Genomic DNA, 16,474 nt, shown 5'->3' with positions numbered 1-16,474 from the left:
GTGCGTGTGTATATATATAGTATATATATAGTATATATAGTATATATACTATATATAGTATATATACTATATATACTATATATAGTATGTATACTATATATACTATGTATAGCATATATAGTATAGTACTGTATGTATAGTACTGTATATACTATATATACTATACCTATATATCCTATATCCTATATATATAGTGTATATATAGTATACAGTGTATATAGTATAGTACTGTATATATAGTACTGTATATATACTATATATACTATATATACACTATATATATACACCATATATACAATATATACTATACCTATATATCTTATATCCTATATATATACAGTATATATATAGTATACAGTGTATATAGTATAGTACTGTATATATAGTACTGTATATATACTATGTATACTATATATACACTATATATATACTATATATACCATATATACCATATATACTATATATACTATACCTATATATCCTATATCCTATATATATAGTGTATATATAGTATATAGTGTATATAGTATATATATAGTATATATAGTACTGTATATATACTATATATACTGTATACACACTATATATACCATATATATCATATATACAATATATACTATATATACTATACCTATATATCCTATATCCTATATATATATAGTGTGCATATATATAGTATACAGTGTATATATAGTATAGTACTATATATATAGCACTGTATATATACCATATATACCATATATATATATATATATAGGGACCTGGTGCGTGGTCCCTTCACTATAACCTTCCCCTTGGCCCCGCCCCCTTATAGCGTAGCCCCGCCCACTCAATAGCCCCGCCCATTTTCCCTCCCTTCCACCTCCCCTTTCTCCCCATTGGCTCTCCCGCCGTCACGTGACCTCAAGCGGGGGCGCGGTTTTTGGGTGGGCGGAGCTTGCGGCGCGCGCGCGCGCTTCTCCGGGACCAACGGGAGAAGGAGCGGCGGCATCGGAGCGGAGCGGTACCGGTACCGGCAGCGGCTGCATGTGCGGGTGCGGAACCGAGCGGGGCCCAGCGGAGCGGCGAGGCCGGAGCTGGAGCCAGGCGAGCAGCAGGTCGGTGCGGACCGAGAAACGCGGAGGAGGAGGTGGGGGGAGGTGGTGAAGCACGTGGGGCCGCCCGCGCAACAATGCCGGATGGGGACGGGGATGGGGATGGGGATGGGGAAGTGGGGGGACGGACCGCGTGTTTTGCGGTCGAGATCGTGGTATGGGGAAGCGTTGAGAGCGGCGGTGTCGGCCGCACGATGCAGTCGTGGCACGGGGAGGCCGCCCGCGGGGGTGATCACGATGAGCGGGGGTGGACACGCACGGGAACTGGGCTCCGCTGTCACGGTGGGAGCTGGGATTGCGTGGTGTTGAGGGGTTGTTTGTAGCACGGGGTAAGGGGGGGGTTCGTGCACCGCATTGCACCGTGCTGGTAGCTGTGGGGGAGGCATGCGTGGCATTGCACGGTGCGGTAAGGCCGAGGTGGGGGGTGGAATTGTGCAGCAAGCATGGAGGGGGTGTAGGGGGTATCTTGCGCCGTGAGGGGTCATGCATTTGCACGGTGCAGTGAATGTGGGGGAGGTTGCATAGCGCTGCACGGTGCAGTAAGCATTGGGTGTGGTTTGGGGGGGGGATGGTGGTCGTGCGTGCGTTGCATGGTGCAGTAACCCTGGGGGAGGGATAGCACGGCATTGCACAGTGCAGTAATCATGGGAGGGGTCTATATATGTCCAGCATAGCATTTCAGGTTGCGGTAACCCTGAGGGGTGGAAGGGTGAAGTAGGTTATGTACTGCATTGCGAGGTGCAGCAGGTACAAGGGGGTACATGTGTGGCTTTGCACAGTGCAGTAACAGTGCTGGGGAATAGAGAGGGTCATGCACTGAGCAGCGGACATGAAAGCAGCTGGGGTTTCGTGCTTGGTGTGCTATATCAGTGCAACAGCCCCAAGGAGGCCACGTGCAGGGTTGCAGACTACAGACACCCATCCTAATGGGGCTGTACATGGTGCTGTGCACCAGCAAAGCAGCTCCACGCATAACTCGATGTCGCAAGGGACAAGCATACACTCCCTTGCAAGTCCTGATTTTGGCTCTTTGCATAAAACAGCATCCATTGGATTGGGTGTGTGGGGTTGCACTGTCTCTCCACCCTACATAAGGTGGGTATTGCTTGCGACTGGGATTGCTAATAGCAGCAATGAGCTGGAATCTGGCATGTTGGCACTGCTGCCAGTTTCCAGTTAATTCGGTTACAGCTTTGTCTTCCTGCTCATGGGAGCTGGAACGTAAATGGGGCATCTGGAGCTGTCGGGGGGTTCTTTGTGCAAGCCTGGCGTCCTTCGTGTGCTGAAGGAGGATCAGCAACCAAGCAGCACCTTAAAGAAGTCGTGTTATTTATTGGTAGCAATGGGGAAGGAGTATTTTGGGTAAATGTATATCGGATGGTAGATATGGATCTCCCTACGCAGTGTTTGTAGTTTGCAGTTATAATGTTTCTTAATGTTGCAGGTCAGATGATTGCTAACAGCACACAGTGAAAGCCTGCAGGTGGATTTAAAGCTTGGGGAGCTGTATACCCACCAGCATTCAGCACCGATACCTATACACTGCCAGGAGGTTAATCTCATGTTATCAGTAGGTTTCAGAGTTAACCATCCAGGTGCAGGCAAAGGGTGTTGCAACATCAGCAGAGCTGCATTTTGGGGGTGTCAGATGCCAGCAGCCACTATCAGATTTGGCACTTGAACAGGTGGAGGAAGCGACTTTTACCCTTTGGTGAATGCTCGGCACTGAAATCCCTCTCCCTCTGGAAGGTGATACTTGTGTTTGCATGGGGCTGAAAATAGTCATGTCAGGGGAGCCCCGTCAGTTCTGCTTTCAGAAGCTGAAACCTTCTGTAAGACCACAGAATGGTTGGGGTTGAAGGGACCTCCGGAGGTTATCTGCTGTAACCCCCTTCTTTCATTTATGCTCTTTTAGTTTCATTTTTATGTGTAACTCAATAACTGGAAATCACACGCTGGTTTCCAGGCAGTTCCTGATCATAGAACCAGTAAGGTTGGACCAGACCATTAAGTCAAGTCCAGCTCTTTCTGCCTGTCACCACCATGTCCATTCATAGAATCATTAAAGAGAAAAAGACCTCTGAGATCATCCAATTCAACCCAACCCATCACCACCATGCCCACTAACCCAGGTTCCTCAGTGCCACATCTTTCTGCTGAGCAGCATCCTCTAGGATCAGCCTGCAAAGTGCAATTCTTTGATCCCAAAGTACAAGTGCTTGTAAAAACATTGGGAAAAAAATAATCTATGAACATTTAGCCCCATTTCCAACTTAATCATCCTCTGCAGACTATGGAAATGAGTATCTGGAGGTATAGCAACACTTGGTATCAAAATAGCCAGCAGCAAATGTTGGCTTCTATCAATAACTTTAATTACAGTTTGGGTTTTGTCTTAAATAGCTGCACGCTGCCACTCTATAGGGAAACCCAAGGTTAGCATCCGGATGTGTTTTTATAGCCTAAGTAGGGGAAAAAAATAGGATTTCTTCCCCTATTTTATCCCATACTGTTCTGTTGTGGAAGAAAGCAACCAACTGTGGGGCTGGGAGTATGGGGTTTCTGTGCACTGCATGAGGCCATCCCACCTCTGGGACATCCTCATCTGCATCCCGAATGGAAACAACAAGTTTACTGCTTGAATGCTTATTTGTTTTTCCCCTATTTTATCCCTGATGGTTGGAGGCGAGCAGCACCCGTTGCTCCACTGCAGTCCCATTTTTATATGGTTACACCACTTTGTGAACATGAGAAAGGCCTGGATTCCTGTGGCAAGGAGCCCTTAAGATTTCAACAGCCCTACCTATAAATCTATAAATATATTCAAGCGTGAAAGGCAATCTGCCTTTAAAAAAAAAAAAAAATATGCACAACTCATGCTCTTTTTTTAGTCCAACTGCATCTGCCTGACTTTAGTGCAATGCAATGCGTCTCCGGAGCGTAGTGCTGATTTATATGGACTAAAAGTCATCATTGCAGAGTGAAAGACTGGGATTTGTCAGTGGGGGTTGGGTTGGGGTGGAGGGGCAGCTTTTGCAGAGGGACTTTTGCTGATGGCTTGGTGCTGGTGGAGGTGCGGGGCTGGTGGGTGATGCACTTGGAGCCCTTTCAGTGTGGAATGATGCATGGGGTGAAAATTAAAGCAAAAACAAAGTGATAAGGCAGGGAGATCCATCTCTCCGAGCAGGAGCTGGGTGTTGTCCCTGTGTCTCCAGTGTAAAGCACAGGGTCACCTTGTAGAGTAAAAGCCGGGGACCGCCGGCCGGGTGGGGAAATGCTGTGTGTGCACTTCTCTGGGCTGCGCTGGAGCTGCAGACAGCTCCTCACGTGACCGTCTGCATTTCAGATGATCACTGGACCACTTTGCCAACAGCCTCCTGCAGCTCTTCAGCTGCAAGAGAGCTTCTTAATTCCTTTCCCCTCCCCTTTCTCCCCTACCTTCCCACCCTAAAAAGCCTGATTTCCAAACAAGAGTGATGGATGGCTGTGACGGAGGCTGGCTGCAGCTGAACACAGCTCTGCATCCAAATGGTTTCCTGTAAGGCGAGTTGTTTTATCTTAAAAAATAATTAATTTTTCCCCTCTTGCCTCCGCGCTGGTTGAACGTCGGGTTTCGTTTTCCCATGACATGGGTGGGGGGGAAGGAAGGGTCAAATGCCTTTCATGCGCGGATCTCCCCGCTGTGCTATCACACCCAATCAATGGCAAATGTGTCCCCTCTCATCTCTGCGATAGTTCCTGGCGATTTCCTCTTTGCGTCACAGCTGTTAATAAGATGTTTAACTTGGGAGCTGGCAGCACTGCCGCGTTATCGCGTTGCAGCAGGGAGGGGATCAAGTGCCCAGGCAGCCCAGTGCTGGGGAAGAACAGATCAAGGCAGCCTTTGGGGTGGGGGAGAGTTGAGTGTGGAGCTCTTTACCTTCCCTACATCTCATGTTTTTAATTATTATTTCTCCTTTAAATACTGAGGGAAGCAACTCAATCCCTACACCTGCTGCATTGCTGGAGTCAAGAACCTGAGTGCGTTCATTGTCCCTCATGAAGAACATGGTTTATTGGGCATAGAACCATAGACCCATTGGGCTGAAAAGACTGCAAAGATCATCTAGTCCAACCATCAACACATCCTCACCATACCCACTAAACTACCTGAATACCACATCCACCCTTTGGTGGTCTTGAGCACCACCAGGGACAGTGAGTCCACTGCCAGCCTGTTTCATGATGCTTGGTGGACCTGGGTTGACCACTGGACTAAATGATCTTAGTGGTCTTTTCCAACCTTGATGATTCTACTTGCCTCTTCTTTTCCCCCCCTTTTTTCCTTGCCTTATCACCTGCAGAGCCAGAGCCATTCCCAGCTCCCAGCTTGGATTTGGGAGTCCCTTGCGTGTTGCCATTTGATGATAGAGTTAAAGCATCTCTGTAGATGTGTCTGGACAGAAATAACACCTCTCCTGGCTGTGGTTTGCAGGGCCAGCTTGTTGGGAGTGGGTAAGTTGGTCAATAAGTGCTTCCAGTGGCACCCCTGAGACTTGTGCACCAAAACGGGAACAGCAGCATCCTTCAGCCCTTCCCTCCTCACCAAGCCATTTCCTTCCCTGCCTCCACCTGGACATAGAGTCTCCGACCCTTTCCAGGGTTCCTTCTGGTCACCCTGGTGGGTTAACTGAGATGCCCCTATGTAGGCAGTTAGTTGAAAAGGTCCCCATAACCCTAAACGAGCAATGAGGTGAGTGACCGGGCAATAGGATTTGGATAGAACAACAACCTCAGCCCTGGTGGCGGCATCTCCTAGGGCTTCCAGTCTTTAAGCAGGACCTGCCATTAGCTCAGGCTTCATACCAGTTATTTTAAATCCATTTTATTATTATTTCTTAAGAAGGACAAGATGTTTTCTGGCAGACCTTGTGATGAATTTTGGGGTTGAGGTTGCATGCAGAGCAGGTCTCACACCTGACTTGGTTTTTGGAGGGCTACAGCCTCAAAGCTCTACTTTCACTCCAGGAAAGCAACATAGATGCAGTTTTCTGCTCACTTGGGCTCCAAAGAGACTTTTGCATCCAGCCTATGCAAACTCACATTTAATTGCTGGGTACAGGAGTTAATTTTTCTTGCTTCTGCCATGCAAATTAGCCCTTCCCACGCAGGAACAAGGGGAAATTCAGATGAGAGTCGGGGTGATCCCAACTCAGCATATGTCCCCGATCTGGGCGGCCACCGGGGCCCCCTTTATGTGAACGGGGTCAGCAGCTGGGAAATTGCAGAGCAAAGTGCCTCCGTGGTAATTCCCAGCTGCCATTAAAGCGGCTTTAAAATAAATTCCCTCTGAGAGCAATTCCAAGTATTTGAGGGTTTGAACTTTTCCGGAGAGGACTTTGAGAGCTGCTGTGCTGCACCCTGGCACTGCAGGGAAGGGAGTCAGGGGAATTGGTTTGATCATCTCAGCCTCTAGAAAATGCTTTTTAATGTATATATCATCGTTCATGATGTGTATACTGTTATTTGTATGTATACATCATGATTTTTGTTTAGCAGTTGCACATGCAATGCAACAAAGCACTGCTGGAAGTACAGCTTGCATTAAACTCGGGTACTCACTGAGCATTGCAGGTGTTGCCCTTGGGGCTCGATGGCCCTCACTGTGCCACCCTACCTGTCCCCACTCGTCCCCATGGGCTCGGTGCCCCTCTGCTGTGCATTCCTCAGCCAGCACTGCTTGGTAACGTGGGCACAACAGAAAACAAACTTTGCAGTGAGCTTTGCTCTCCCAGAGCCCCTGAAGCTTTGCTTAACAACAACAACAACAAAAAAAAAAAGAAGCACTTTGGAGCAATGCAGTCTTTTTTTTTTCCCTTTTTTTTTTTTTTTCTCATGCTCATGAAAATTCTCATACCAAAGCTGTAACCTCTGCTGTCCCGATTGCTTTATTTTTTAAGGTGGAGTTTGGAGGCATTTTGGAGGAGGTTTATCCAGCCTTTGCATCCCCCTTCTTCTGCACCCCGTTGTCAGTGCTGGATTGCAGCTACAGAAGGCAGTAAAAAGGGGATTTTGGTCAACAAATGGCAAAATTCATCTTGTCTTTATTCAGATGGATACCTGATATCCTCCAAATTATGGGGATGCTGGTAGCAGGGCTGTGTGCACACTCAACACCTTTGTGTCCCCATAATCTTTGGGGTGTTTGTTTGTGTGTGTGTGTTCAGAGCAGTGTGGGGATGAGCTGAGCCTGTATGGGTTCAAACCGTGCTGGAAATCCAATGCAGTGATATTCTTTTTCCACCCTTCACCCAGCTCAAACCCATTTTGTTCAATTCTTTATGGTCTCCTTTCCCATTCTTTCACCAACCCATTCTGCACTCTTGACAGCTTTTAAATTAATGATTATTTTTACAGTTTATTGAGGTGGGAGAAATGAGTCTCCTTAAAGACAGAACAGGGGAATGGCAGAGAACTTCAGATTGCATGGGATGGGAGCTCAGTGGGTGCAGTCCATATTCTTGGCCAGGTCTGGACTCCCATCCCCAATTCATATCCATCAGACCACACACTGAGCTCTCTCATTTCTCCCTCCCAAACTAATCTCTCCAGCCCCTTAGGCTTTGTTGTTGTTGTTGTTGTTGTTGTTGCTCCTCTCTGAATTCCTTCTCATTTACAGGCTCGGTGCCAGCATCCAACACGCTATAAAAAGGGGACTTGTTCTTCAGGCTCCCCTCTGGTACAGAACATTCACACGACTAGCAACACAAGTCAGCCCCATTCCCCCCCTGCTAGTACTGAAATGTTGGTAGGGTGCTTAGGGGAGCAGGGCTGCTGTTCTAAGAGAAGCCAAGCTGAATTTCACAAAGCCCAAATCTAGTCAGCAGTTAAGCTCCCCTCCTCCTTCTGTCAGCTGGAAAAACAGAGCCATGCCTTTATTTTATTTTATTTTATTTTTTATCCCTTCTCAATCCCCATGCAGTTTCCCCAAGAGGATGCATAGGCAGGCGCATTGCAGTGGATTTATATAGTCATTGAATCAAACAGTCATTTTGAGTTGGAAGGGACACTGAAAGATCATTTAGTCCAACTCCCCTGCAGTGATCAGGGGTATGTACAGCTCGAATTTGCTTTGCATCCCTTTGGGCAGGTATGGCCATAGGGCAGGATTTGGGCATAGCCCCTCTGACAGCTTCCTTCTTCAAACTACAAACCCGTTTGACTGCAGCAAATCTTCTGGACACATGCTGCTTGTCACGCGTTCTTGTTTTTAACTTGAATTCAGTTGTAGATGACTTGGACCCATTTGTTCTTGTGCCTGCGTTGGCTTTTAGAATCACAGAATGGATTGGATTGGAAGGGACTTTGAAGATCATCCAGTTCCAACCCCTGTGCTCCAGTACTTACCGTTTTCTGTGTCCGCAAGCCTAAATAACACCAGTGCTCATTGTTCTGAGTGTGGTTGGGAAAGGTTTTGCTATTTTAGGAGCACTGTGCTCATTTGGAAGGGATGTTGAGATGCTTGTCCCTGTACGGACCATGCAGAGCTCTTGCTGAGCCGCTCCGTCCTCCAAGCTTCCTCAGTGCTGCACCATCTAGACCTGCAGGAGAATGCTTTGCCATCAGCTAATTTCATTACCGCTCTCTGTTTTGCAGTGCAAAAAGCCTTTTTGGCAGAGGAGGTTTTTCTTAATGCAGCTTTCACTAACACCCTTCCCTTTCCCTCCAGCTTGCAACCTTGAGTAGCAACACCGCAGCTTGCTGTTGGCCACGCTAATCTCGTGCTAATCTCTGCCCTGGTTGTGTGAAGCAGAAGTTTCCTGTGTGTGGCTGAGCCAAGTGCTTTGTTCAACGCTGATGTTTATTTATGACATTTAAGTTCATCAGAGCAAAATGCACGTAGCGCTGGTCCCCTCCAGATGCATGGGGCTATCTATAACTCAAAATGATTTGATTAAAACCCCACCGAGTGAGCTTGGGGCTTTGTGTGTGAGACCTTGCAAAACTCAGGTTGGAGGTTGGGAGCCTGCTCAAATGCAGGATTTGCTGCAAGGAGATTTCCACCTTAGAGGTGATAAATTCTCACTTTGGTGTCTCATTTCTCTCCACTCTTTCTCTTGAATGTCTTTGCCGTGCGATTTCTTGGTGCCTTTTTGGTCTTTCCTAGGAGACTCTGCTCCTTCCTGGGATGCTCATTGTGGTCTGGATGCTCTCTTTGGCAGGTGAAACTTAGTTGGTACCTCTGATGCATAGAAAGATGCTCCAGGTGTCCAAATTATCCAGTCTGTTGGACATCACCAGCCAGATCTTATGCTTACTCCAGGTTTTCATAGAATAGAATCATAGTCTGGCTTAGGTTAGAAGGGACCGTTTGAGATCATCTTATTTTCCTTTAGTTAGAAGCTGATTTCTGTGGGTTTTTCATCCTTAAGTTAAATTACATCAGCGTGTGCCCATTTGCAATAGTTTTATATTCCACCGCAACGTTCTTCCATAATGCCATGTCGTTGTTAAACCACGTGTAAATTGGCATCAATGAGGAGGAGCTGGGCTCTGTGGTTATTAGCAGGATTATTCTTGGCTCTCCGTTTACCAGCCAAACTGCTCTGCTGTTATAACACAATTCCCAGCTCTTCTTTGCTGTCGGGTGCCAACCTGACGCTGAGGATCAGCAGCAAATTCCTGGGAGTAAACCAGCAGAACCCACTGCTTCGCTCCACATCAAGTGGTTTTCCAGCCTGAGCTTCTCTGTGCTATGTGGTTTTGTATGTTACATCGGGCATTAAATCTCCAACCCAAATCCTTTATAAGCAGCCCACAGGCTCCTTTGCAGCCCAGGTCTCCCATTGTGTCGTCCTCACTTGTTTTGCTTTATTTTGTGGCATTATATTTTCTCACCACCTAAATCACCCTCTACTGTTTCCAGCACCTGTTATAGGTGCAGGTGAGTGTTTTCTCCCTGCAGTTGATTTTACTCTTTCTTCTCTCCCCACTTCCTTGATTTGAAGGCAGGGGTGCATGTTTTGCAACCTTCTGCTCCTGTTTGTTTGCTTCTTAGAAATGAAAGGGAAGGAACCACAAGCAGCAAAGAGCCCGAGGTTTGGGGACTGGCTGTTTGTTTGTCAAAACTAGAAATGCTGAAGGAGATGAAAGGAAATCCTCAGCAAAAAATGAACCTCAATTACATTCAGGCTCGGGCACATCAGAACTAAGGGGAGTATAAATGACTAATGAAGCAGAGAAGGATGGATGGAACATGGCTACAATAGCTGGAGTGGGAGGATTTCATCAAGTCATAAGACTCTTTGAGGTGGTAACTCCAGCACATCCCTGGGCAGCCTGTTCCAATTCTTCACCACTCTTTCTGAGAAGGATTTTTTACTAATATCAATCTGAACCTCCCTTGAAACAACTTGAGGCCGTTCCCTCTCATCCTGTCATTGTTACCTGGGAGGAGAGGCTGACCCCTACCTTGCCACAACCTCCTTTCAGGGAGCTATAGAGATCATTGAGGTCTCCCTTAGGCCTCCTTCAGATGAAACAATCCCAGTTCCCTCAGCCAATCCCCATAAGACTTGTGCTTTAGAACCCATCACCATCTTTTTTTGCCTATTTTTGGAGACGGTTCCTCTTGATACTATTTTCATGGAGTTGTTACCATTGCAAATGGCATCTCAAGTTCTTGTTTTGCACCATGTTTTGGCAACCCCCTGATCGACCCTTTTTGCACAGTGTTGTCCATCTTGTCAGCATTGTGCCATCACCTGCAGTGGATTTGCTTAAGGTTGGCCAGTCCTAAGGGCGCCAGTGCTGGTAAGGAAACTCAGGCCACCTGCAAGATGCTTGGGACAGAGAATAAGGTGTTGAAGCATGAGATGTTCTGAGGTCCAGAAAAGAAAGAAATAGGTGTCTGGATTATTAAAGCACCTTGAGGGCTGCTTCAAATCTTTTCCCTTGGGAGTAGCAATTTATCAGATGTAAATGAAGGCAGTGCAGGCATCTAGACATCTTGGGGTATCTGCTTTGGATTCTGCAGACGTGTTTGGGGCAGAAGGGAATGTTGCTCGCCATGTTTATAGCTGGGCAGGGGGGAGTGGTGTCCTTTAGGGAATACGACAGCGCTTATGAAACAGCTTCAACGGGAGTGATTTCCACATCTTGTCTCTGTTTCAGTGTGCATCACTGATACTTTTTTCAGGTTCTGATACAGAGCAGAAGCTGTATTTCTGCTAACAGAAACAGTCTTTGCACAAAGCAACGAACAGGGGGTTACACGTGCAGTTTTCTCTCTCATTTTTTCCCCTCCATGCTACTGAGGAGGCATGGGCATGTAATTACCACCAGCTGTAATCCAGCATGACCAACTGTCTTTCTGGCAAATGCATACAGAGTAGGAGCCAAAGGCTATTGCATGCCCCAAATAAACTGATTATGGCCCCCAAGCAGTTTGCAAAGCATCCAGGATCAACTTAATGCCGTTTTCTCAAACCCAGAAGTCTTGTTTTGATGGCATCGGCCAAAACATTTGTGTTTGTTTTTTTTTTTCTTGGTTTCTTTGCTAAGCCACCTGCCCATTCGCACTGGTTGCATCTTGAGGTGCACCTGCAGCTGCCAACAGCAAAACATGTGTCTGCCGTTAGCAAGCCTCCTTCAGATTGTGCTCTGTTAACGCCTTTCTTGCTAAAATTATTTATGGCTTTAATTGAAACTAAGGGTGGGCAAAGGTATGTCACGCTGGCTGGCACATGACTTTGTCCAATGCTTTGACCAGCTGATGGATGGAGACATAAAGCATCATGCAAGGAGCCTGGAGGAGCCATCCTAGAGGATCTCAAGGTCCACTAAGGTGATTAAGGGCCTGGAGCATTTCCTTTACAAGGAAAGGCTGAGATACCTGGGACTGTTCAGCCTGGAGGAGACAGAGCAGGGATCATGCCGATGCTTATCAGTATCTAATGGGAAAAGGAGACAATTGGATGGGGTCAGATTCATGTCTGGGGTATGACAGGACAAGTGGCAGCAGGTACAAACTTGAACATAGGAAGTGCCATATGAGCAAGAGGAGCATGCAGCCTACTCTATGGAACCTACTTTAGCAAGGGGATTGGACTAGATGTTGTCCCAGAGGTCCCTTCCAACCCCTACAGTTGATTCTGTGATCTCACTGTGCTTCTACTCCAGCTCTTGCTCTCAGCTGAGATTTACAGTGAAACTCAAAAGGATTTAACTTTCTAGCCCTGAGCAAACACATCTTGAAGTGATGCAAATGCATGACCTGACCCAAATCTCAGGAACAGGTAAGTATTGCATCACACAGATCTGGCTGCCTCCTTTGCCCCACTCTGAGAAACTTTGTAGGTTTTCTTTGTCATCCTTCCCGGTGCTTTTGACAGAGAAGAACGTACTATAGAATCATCAAGGTTGGAAAAGACCAGTAAGATCATCTACAGCCCAACCAGCAGTTGGGCTCAGTAGTATTGGCTGCTCATTTGAAGTGGTGTTGGTTGTCACCCAGCTGGAGAGGCACTGCTGCTCTTACTTTGTGCTGATGCAAATGATCACTGCTTAGCACCAGTCTGAAATGTTGAAGTTCAAACCCAGCTCTGTTCCAAGCAGAAAGTTTGGGGAAGGTGGGGAGGAGATAAGTGGTAGGATTATAGAATCATAGAACCATTAGGGTTGGAAAGACAATAAGATCCAACCATCAACCCATGCCTGTGTCTGCTCTAGACCATTTCACTCCGTACATCTGTCCTTTTCTTCAACACCTCCAGGGATGGGTGTCATCATTTGTAATGTGGCAGGCATCCATCTTGTTCATCCCCCTCTCCTCCCCAGTTCTGGATGCCAGCATCCCCGTACTGCTGCCAGCAGGGAGTAATTGGGTTTCACAACCTTTCAGGCTCCCACAAGATTACTGGAGGGAGAGGAATGTGCCAGAGAAAATATCCCAACTGCTGTGAAAAGGCATGACTTTCTCTACTCCTTCCCTCCGCATATCACCCTGGGGTGCCTTTGCCCTCCTGGCCTCCCCTTCATGTGCAAATAGTTGCAGATGTGATAAGCAGGAGCTGTATGGCTTTCCTATGGAGGAGCTTGTTGCTTTTCCTCACTGTGCTCCTGGGACAGAGCTCAGCCACTTGGTATCTGAACAATAAATCTCATGGCTGGCCAGGACGCACCCTTTACACAAGGCAGTAATGCCTCTTAAATAATGAGACTGCCAGAATCTTATTCTGTCTGGGTGAAAAGCGTGCCAGCCAGTTGTAGCATCTGTGAGTTGTTTTCTAGGAGGGCCCAGACAGCACGGGAGTCTCAATCAGATCTATTTCACCCAACCCTTTGAATCCCTGAATTTATTTCTCAGTGCTTGGAGATGAAGCTTCAGCGTGCCAGTGATGAAGGAAACACCCTACATATCTTGGGAAATAAAATCATTGAATCATTAAGGTTGGAAAAGACCACTAAGATTATCTAGTCCAACTATCAGCCCGTCCCCACCATTTCCACTAACCACATCCCTCCGTTGGGTGCTGGGCAGGAAGGTTGGTAAATCTCCCTCCTTGCTCCTCCTGCTTCTGGGAAGCATGAAATGCTTGCCAGGCAAAGGTTAATTGAAGCCATTTGGATCTATTCTTTGTGCCCAGTGATGCCTTGAAGTGAGAGCATAGCTCAGAGAGATGTGGGAATGGTGTGGGGATAGCACCATGACCCCAGTCACTTTTTGCCTCCAGCAAGAAGAGCTTCTACAAATTCTCTGCAGAAGATCTCATTGCATCCGACACACCAGGGATGGTGTCTTTGCAATACACTTGCCTTGGTTTCTCTCCCAGGCTAATTACAAGCCTCTTGGACTCTCTCAGGCGGCTTTGGCAGGTGCTCTGCTTTTCTAGCTCCAGCAATGGGGAGCCCCGGCCACAGCCGTCGAGTCTTTCCCCAGCTATTAGAAAGCGTCTTCCGTTGCTGGAATCTGGGAAGTGAAAGGGACCTACACAAATAAACTTCTCAAGGGCAGGGAGTCAAAATATCCCTGGGCATGTTTGGTGGAAAAAAAGTTAACCAGCTTGAAGCCTTGGACTTGCTGCTGACCCAAAGTTGTTGACAAAACACGGCATTATTAATTGGAGTTGCAGGCAAACAGCCTGAGGATGTTTAGCAGGAGTTTGTCCATCACAGTGGCTGAGACCTCCCTGGGCAGTGTTGTGAGAGCAGATCTGACCCTGCTCTTTAGAGAGCTCTGCAGAAAGCTGAATGAAATCTCTTCAGGATTTATTTGCTTGCCAAGCTACCCTGAAAGCCAATGCTGCTGTGCAGAGCTCAGATGGAGAGGATGTTGCAGCAGACTATGCTTTTTTTGCTCTCTCTCTGGTCCTCTTCCAGCCACAAACTTCATCTCTCAAGAACATAACGCCTTTGGACGTGTACCTACGGTCTTGGCCATGGCTCTGGTCTTGGGTTTATTGCTAAGGATAATTGTGGAGGTATCTCAGGTTTCCACAATGGCCATGGAATTGTGGGGGGTCTTGGATAGTGGGGCTACAGCAGGAGAAAACCCAAATTCAGGTATCTTCTCTCAAATTTAGTCCTTCCCATAGCATCATTACCTGGACAGGAGGAAGAGCTTCATTATGAAGCACATGGTCCTAAACTTCACCCCAATTAGAGCTACATGGTTTTGGAGATGCTCACCATCCTGATCCACCAGCTAGATGATTCACTGTATCACAGCGGAGTGACTGTGGCTCTTTTGGGTGCATCCACAGTATTTCATCTGCAGAGCAGGAGCCGTCTGTTCCTATAGTGGCTGGCAAGTTGATTCACAGGATCTCACGGCAGCGAACAGCCCATCTGCTTCTCTCAGCTCAAAAAGCAAGCAGAAAGCAGTCCTGGCGCTGGCCCAGAACAGAAGCTATGGGATTCCTCCTCAACAGCGTGACAGCAAATACTTGTCTCACTTGGGGCCGGTGCTGGGAGGCTCTTGTCTGCCGAGCCAGCAGCAAAACCCATCCTATTTCAGGAAGAACTTGCCCTGGGCTGCCAGAATTCCTACACCTGAGTTAATAAGCATGCTGGAAAGCACCTTTGGTACATGCCAGGGTGCTGGAAATAGGGCTCAGTGAACAAATGTGCTACCAAGCTTTGAAGAGATGGGTAGTACCTGACAGAGGGGCTGTGCAGTGCCCTCCGTCTCCTTTGAAAGGCTATCATCTCCTAGGTAAGATCAGGCACGTTTAGATTGTGCTCCATGTGGGTGAAGTATGCTCCTCGGGGTCTGTGTAGACTCAAGTGAAGCCCCCTTGCTTGGAATACTCAGTTTTTGTTTTTCTCCCTTAATTCAAGTCACGCTGTGCTAAGGAGTATGTGGGACTAAGATGCCTGATCGTTCTCCTTGTGCATCCTCTTGGCATGGTCTTGCCCACAGTGAGACCATTGCAGGATGGAGCAGGAATGCGCAGCAGCCCAACAGTTCTCTGCTGAGCAGTGATGGCAAGCAGCCCACGTTGCACAAGTGGGGTTTTCCCATCAGACTCTCCAGCTGCTATAAATAACAGGAAACACTTTGTCATCTCTGCTCTGGAGAAGGTCAGGAGCTGGATTCTGTGGTCTTTGGAGTTGTAATGAGGTTGGAGATGTCTGCAGAAGTCTCATGGGACAGCCTGCCTGAGGCCATTTGATTCCTCAGATGAAGAAGTCATGAGCACCAGCCTTTGACGAAGTTGCTGTAGCCACCCTGGTGAGATTAATTTATCCTTCTCCTCATTCAAAGAATCACAGAATGAATGGATTGGGTTGGAAAGAAACCTAAAGATCATCCAGTTCCAACACCCCTGCTCTGGACAGGGTTGCCACCAGCTGGATCAGATTATCCATCAAAGAAGCTGCTTCCTTCTTTATCATCCCAGTCTGATGGACAAGCCCTTTGACTCCTGGGAACCTATATCCTCAAAATGGCTTTTGTCTTAGGCATGTCTTTATGAAGAGCACTGTCTGATTGCATGGATGCCACAGAAAGGCTCCTACCAAAGCTCTGCTTCTTCCCAGCTGCCATTCTCTCTATGCTCATGGATAGTACTTTGCTTAATGTTAGGGATGTGTCCTGCGCGCCTTCTGAAGTTAGTATGAGGGATGGAGAGAGACTTCCAGAACTTGTTTTGCTTCACAGACAGCAAAAAATGCCTTTTTTCTGTATATTACTTCAAGAAGGAATAAAATGCGAAATTAATGTTTGTCCAGGCCTAACTGGTGTGAAATCAAGTCACACACAGATCTTCTGGCTAGTGGTAGTGATAGATCTGGTTTTGGGCTGTATTATTTCCCATTGGGCCTCCCCAGCTTCTCTCTGCACACACTCAGAGAGCTTGTTAAGACATCTCAGCAGCTTTCCCTGCTTGTGGATTGCT

At 47.1% G+C, this 16,474-nt stretch overlaps 1 protein-coding gene across 1 annotated transcript in view; it reads left to right on the top strand.

The window, feature by feature from the left end:
• Positions 1-931: 931 nt before the first annotated feature.
• The window catches only part of PTP4A3 (protein tyrosine phosphatase 4A3), a 41,727-nt gene continuing 26,184 nt past the window's right edge, over positions 932-16,474 (top strand). Inside the window, exon 1 of the mRNA XM_015856403.2 lies at positions 932-1,097. The gene's annotated coding sequence lies outside the window, so the exon portion shown is untranslated. The remainder of the gene's footprint in view (positions 1,098-16,474) is intronic.

The sequence above is a fragment of the Coturnix japonica genome, chromosome 2 (assembly GCF_001577835.2).
Source record: "Coturnix japonica isolate 7356 chromosome 2, Coturnix japonica 2.1, whole genome shotgun sequence".
Taxonomy (NCBI): domain Eukaryota; kingdom Metazoa; phylum Chordata; class Aves; order Galliformes; family Phasianidae; genus Coturnix; species Coturnix japonica.
This window is presented reverse-complemented; position numbering and strand designations above follow the sequence as displayed.